At 36.3% G+C, this 6,167-nt stretch overlaps 1 non-coding gene across 1 annotated transcript; it reads right to left on the bottom strand.

Annotated features, from left to right (window-relative positions):
- Positions 1-5,123: 5,123 nt before the first annotated feature.
- LOC112526161 lies at positions 5,124-5,230 on the bottom strand. Its single transcript, XR_003070497.1, has one exon. It is a non-coding gene; the product is annotated as a small nucleolar RNA R71 (small nucleolar RNA).
- Between the last annotated feature and the right edge of the window lie 937 nt (positions 5,231-6,167).

Raw genomic sequence — 6,167 nt, 5'->3', positions numbered from 1 at the left:
GTCAATTTAATTTTTCTTTTTGTAAAATATATATTTTTCAATTAAGGAAAATTACATCTTTTTTCTTAACTAAATAAGATCAAATAATAAAAATATTTGTAATCATTGATAAACATTGATAAGTTAATTAACAAAAATATTGTCAATTGTTAAATATTTTAAAGAAATGACGTATCAATTACAATAAATGGGCAATAATATAATGCCGCTATCAATTATAAACCAAAATGTTCTTATATTTCGTTAAAGCTCAATCAATATTACATCCGGCTCCACTTAGTCCATTTAGACACAGTTTCTTCCCTTTCTTTTGCTTCAACTTCAAATAAGAAAAAAGTCATGTTAATTGCTTAATGACTTTTGAAAAACAAATCGAAAAATTTTAATAAAAAAAAACATATAGGATCACAAGGTTTACTTACCACAATCGATGGAATTCGACGAACCCCTTCCCTTTAAAGTTCTGCCTCTTGAACCTCTCCTTAAACTACTGCCTCTTGAACCTCTCCTTAAACTACTGCCCCTTGAACCCCTACTTGAACCACTGCCTCTAGGCCTACCAACATGATTTTTTTTTCTTAGAAGGTGAATCGTTTTTTTGGTTTTTACAACCTCTTGAATTATGTCCAATCCCCCAACAATTTTTGCAAGTCATTTGCCTTCCTGTTCTTCCTACCTCATCATTGTCCAAAATTGTTGGTCCTACTTCTACTACCACTTTCACATGCATCCTTCTGTCTAGATATTGAAGTTCTACCAGACATTATTCTAAATTTTGGTGGTAAAGGCTTGACAAAATTAATGGGCGACCAAAGCTTGACTCCATTCAATGGATTGACCCTATGGTAGCATGTGTTTATGAAACATGTTTTTGAAAAAAAGTGAGATAAATACTTATCTGGTCCGGTTAATGAAATAGATAGTCGCAACTGCATGAGCACATGAAATTCAAGAGACTTGCCCAATCCTGCAAGTGCATGTCATTTTATCCGTATCGACAACGTATCCGTCAAGCCACTTTTTTCCTTCAAAGAGAGTCCTGCCATTCGGGACAACATGCCAAGATCTAAGCGAATAATAATATTGTAATGAACATATTAGGTAAACAAATTATCGCATTTATGAAACAAATTAATAAAAAAAGTGGCCTCATTTGATCTTTGTTTATCTCCACTTTCTTTTTGATTGTTGGATAAATGTCACCATTCCATTTCTCAACTTTCTTGGCCATCTTCTCAAATCTTTCCATGATGGTCAATCTTATCTCTTTAACCATTGTTATTATAGGTTTCCTTCTTGTTGAAACAATTAATGAGTTGAAACACTCACTAACTCCATTCTCAACCGCATCACACGATGTATCGGTCTTGAAAAAGGCTCTTGACCATGTGTTTGGATCTCTTTCCATGAGATGATCATAAGTTTCATGACTTAATCCTTTCACTTCTTGCATTACATACACGTCTAAATTCCTGAGGTGTACCCACTTTTGATGCAACCTAGAATAAGGACCTGAATTGGATTCCAGTAAACCTTTTCCTGAAATTTGCATAAATGTTCCTAGCATATTGTTGATGTTCAGCCAGCGGGAAGACTTCTTCTACTGCTTCAATAAGTCCTGATGTTTTTAAGTTGATAACTAATTAGTAGAAATCATAAAAGTAGATAACATATTAGTGAAAAAAAGTAATACAATTAGGTTACCTTGTGTTGATCTGACAATAATGTCACCCCCAATCCATCCGTCAATCCAATGTCTTGCATCAAATATTCCAAGAACCACCTCCAGCTATCTTTACATTCTACTTCAACTACAACCTAAGTAAGTGGGTAGAATTGATTATTCACATCCCTGCCTATCGTGCTTAATAGTTCTCCTTTGCAATAGGTTTTCAAAATACATCCATCTAGTCGATCCAATGAACTTTCTACAGCTTGCCAACCATCCATCTTTCACACCTTTCAAACAAACATAAAAACTCTTAAATTAATTCTTCTCATCGGGCCTTACCTCTACACTCATTTTGACGGTTGACCCTGGGTTACTCCTCATGATTTCTTCTCCATAGTCCCACAATTTTCCATAATGATCAATTAGGTACTCTTCCAATCCTTCCAAAGCTTTTGCTTTGGCCCTACTACATTGACTTAATAGAACTGTGCACTTGTATTTTCTTAGAATTGATTCTTTTAATTCAACTAACTTTATAGAAGGATTTTGTATTATCTTCTTACCGTATACCTTTGTGGTCCAATTAGAATATACAAGTGAACCTAAATGGTAACTTCTTCCACATATATGATCATCGTGTAATGACTTCACTTGAAATGATTTTTCCTTCGACATCCAATTAGCCCACAACCTCCATGGACAACCATTTTTTATGATCCTAATTTTGGTCCGCATACAACAAGTTACTTGTCCTTGGAATTTTTTTGTATCTAATTGATGGAGATGTGTCAAGTAACACAAATTAAATAATGTATATATGTAAATTAATATACAAATAACGTACCTAAGCTGAAGTCCATTTGCAAGAGCATAGTTAGTCAAGCATGTCTTTAATTTGGAAACAAAAACATATCTTTCACCCACGTAGGGTTTTATTACGTTCCAAGGGACATTGGGATTATATATAGAAAATTCATTTGACTTTGTCTGAAGAACTTCATTTTCTGAATCAACTTCTTCTTCCACGAATGCATATCTTTCATACCTCTTGCATGTCTCGGTTAAAAAATCGTCTTGTTGATAAGTTTGTGTATGTACATCCTCCACCACTTCCACACTATCATCTACGCCCATTGGAACATTTTCATTTCCATCTTTAAAATCTTCCATAATTTTGTTCTTTTGTTTACTACTAAATCCATCATCTTCGATCAAACTTCCCTAATTTCCTCATCCCAGTCCAATAGATGATCTAAACTAGCGACATCATCTTCATCGACATCGGAAAACTCATTATTTAACTAGTCTTCATTTAAATCTATTGCACCTCCAAGGTTATTAATAACTCTCAATTTGTGAGAGTTATTTGTTGTTCAATACTCCTATTTTATTGTGTCTTTTGTACCCATTTTGCTCCTATCCTGTATTTTTGGTCCAAAATATTTTAAGAGGTGATGAAAGGTCAAAAATTTGATTATTTTCTGAAAAACCCATTGCTGTTGGTAAAATGCCCAATTTCTACTCACATTCTTCATACGGCATATTTTCCTCAAGACGAATTGGGACAAAATTCAAATACTGGCTCTCTTCGGTATTAAAGGGATTTAATTCTGAAGTCAGTTCCGAAATTCTTGAATTAGTTGGAAGAATGGGCCTTGTTGAATTAAAAAATGTCTTAAAGTAACCCTACCATTATTTTAATGAAAAGGCCTTCCTTACCTTTTCCTTATTTTAAGGGTTAGGTAACTTTACCTTTTTCAACCTTTCAAAAAAGGTGATAAGGCCAGGAAAGTAAACAAGAAGTGATGAGGGGTCTTTACCCTCTAGTCAAGAAGACTTTCTTCCGTTGGGCGAAGAGTTTGTCCGGTTCTCACTTTTTCACTATATATTGAAGTTTTTCTCTCATTTGGAACGCATCAACAATTCAGCCAAGCAACCTTGGAGCATCCACTCTCAACTGAAGTTCTAGGGCAGTAGAACAAGTTTAATTTCTGCATTTAATTTTATTTTCGTATTTAGTCTTTAATTCTCGCTACTGTGCATTGTATGCCCCCTGTGGGCAACAGTTTAAGTGCAATTTTATTTCAAGTATTTCTTATGCATTTTTCTTCTTCTGTTTCTTCTATGTTTTATAATTTTATTATGAACTAAGCACCCCTTTGGGTGTGAGTGTGAGTTAAACTTAAGAATTTGAAGGCGCACTTGGGTGTTGCCAATTTTATTAATTCTTAAACTTGGTCATTTAAGTCGGGACTTAAGCTCAACGCAGATAAGCTGATCACTTTGAAGTGTTAATATTAGATCCTTGATCCAGATTTGAGAGCGTGTTTGAAATCACGTAGAGATGCGGATTTTGCATGTTTTTAGCTAATGTTCAGATATTAGTCGAGTTTATGCTACAAAAAGATTTGAGTATAACTGGACGCTTTGTGGGCACTCTGTGGGCACAGTATATAAGAATTCACTTTCGAGAGATCAGAGTTCTTGTAGAAGTCCCATGAGTTTCTGACCAAACTGTTCCTGCAATTTTTTTAAAGGAAGCTTACACCTATACCCATATTTTAATATTAAAGGTTTATTTCATATTTTAAAGCTTTGCACAAACAAAACTCAACTTTTTCTCAAGCCGAAACATGCTCAAGAAGTTCATGAAACTCTCTGATTCTCAGTAAGTCCAGTCCTTGTGGAAACGATCTTGGTACTATACCACTTTATTACTTGAAGCGATCATAGTGTCGGCATGCACTTACACCGCCACTGTGGGGACTTTGTGCCCACTGTGTGAACACTTACGATTCCGCCACATCAAGTTTTTGGCGCCGCTGCCGGGGACTGGTGTGATTTTTTATCATGAGATATTGATTTTTATTAGAGCCTTGGTCATTTGTTTCATTCGATGTTCCTGTGTTGTTTGCCACGACTACAATACGGTGAGCTTTTACCTCTTGATCTCGAGTTAGAAAGAACCATTAGGAGACGAAGAAGAGGTAGAAACAATTGGCGAAATCCCACTATTAACCATACCATGGGGGATAATCCACCTCAGTGGGAAGCCACGGTTAAAATTGCCGATGACAAAAATAGAGGCATACGGGACTACACAACTCCTGAATTTGGTCAATTGGCCTCGGGGATTGGTAGGCCCGAAATGACAGCAACATCTTTTGAATCCAAGCCGGTAATGTTTCAAATGATTTCTGCAATGGGTCAGTTTGGGTGATTATCTTCGGAAGATCCACACGTTCATTTGAATTTTTTTATGGAAATGACGATCATTTTTAAATTCCCGGAGTTACACAAGAGGCCTTACGCTTGACACTTTTCCTTTACACATTGAAGGATAGAGCTAGAGCATGACTAAATTCCCAACCACCAAACTCGATCCTTACTTGGAATGATTTGGCGAAAAAATTTCTAAAAAAAAAAATACTTTCCTCCGACGAGGAATGTAAAAATTAGAAATAAAATTATGACGTTTCGCCAAGAAGAAGATGAAGCGGTATCGGATGCATGGGAGAGATTCAAGGACTTTCTACGGAAGTGTCTTCATCATGGAATCCCTCATTGTATTCAATTGGAAACCTTTTATAATGGACTTTCCAGTGCCGCTAAGATTATTCTTGACGCAAAGGCCGGTGGCGCTTTCACAGCTAAAACCTATAACGAGGGGTATGACATTTTGGAACGAATTTCTAATAATAATATTGAATGGTCTAACCCTCGTGCTGTTATTTCTAAATCTGCCTAGGGAATTCATGAGCTTGATGCCATTTCTTCTTTGAATGCCCAAATTGTTTCTTTAACTAATTTGGTTAAAAACAATTTAAACTTGAATGGGGAAAAGAATCAAGTCCAATCCATAATGTCAAATTCTTCCATGACTGAATCTTGTATTTTCTGTGGTGAAAATCATTATTATGAGTTTTGCCCGGGAAATCCCATTTCGGTAAATTATGCTGGAAACCATACAAGAAATAGCCCATTTTCTCTTACGTACAATCCAAACTGTAGAAATCATCCGAATTTTTCCTAGGCCGGAAATCCTGGACTTCAACCCCCCGGGGCAACCCAAGTCCAAAACCGACTTCCGAATCCCCCGGGAGTTCATCAAGGTGGTCATCACATGCAAGATAATCATCACATGTACCAAAATGAGCAATCTTCACAATCACATGCACCTAGGCAACAAAATGAATCGGAGGGTAATGGTTCACTCGAATCTTTACTTAAAGGTTTTATAAACCAAACCAATGCCACCTTGAGGAACTTCGAGACCCAACTCGGCCAATTTGCCACGGATCCCAATAATAGACCTCAAGGAACCTTGTCTAGTGACACGGAAACACCAAAAGAACATGTCAAAGTCGTGACTTTGAGAAGTGATGGGAACTTGGGAGAATCTAGTACCACAAAGGAGACACCTGGTGAACCGATTTGTCAAGAAAATATTTCACATTCTTTTGACATATCTTTAAGCAACTCCACATCAACATAC

The sequence above is a fragment of the Cynara cardunculus genome (assembly GCF_001531365.2).
Source record: "Cynara cardunculus var. scolymus isolate 2C chromosome LG 13, CcrdV1, whole genome shotgun sequence".
NCBI lineage: Eukaryota > Viridiplantae > Streptophyta > Magnoliopsida > Asterales > Asteraceae > Cynara > Cynara cardunculus.
The sequence above is the reverse complement of the archived record's forward strand: the minus strand, read 5'-3'. Positions and strand labels throughout refer to the sequence as shown.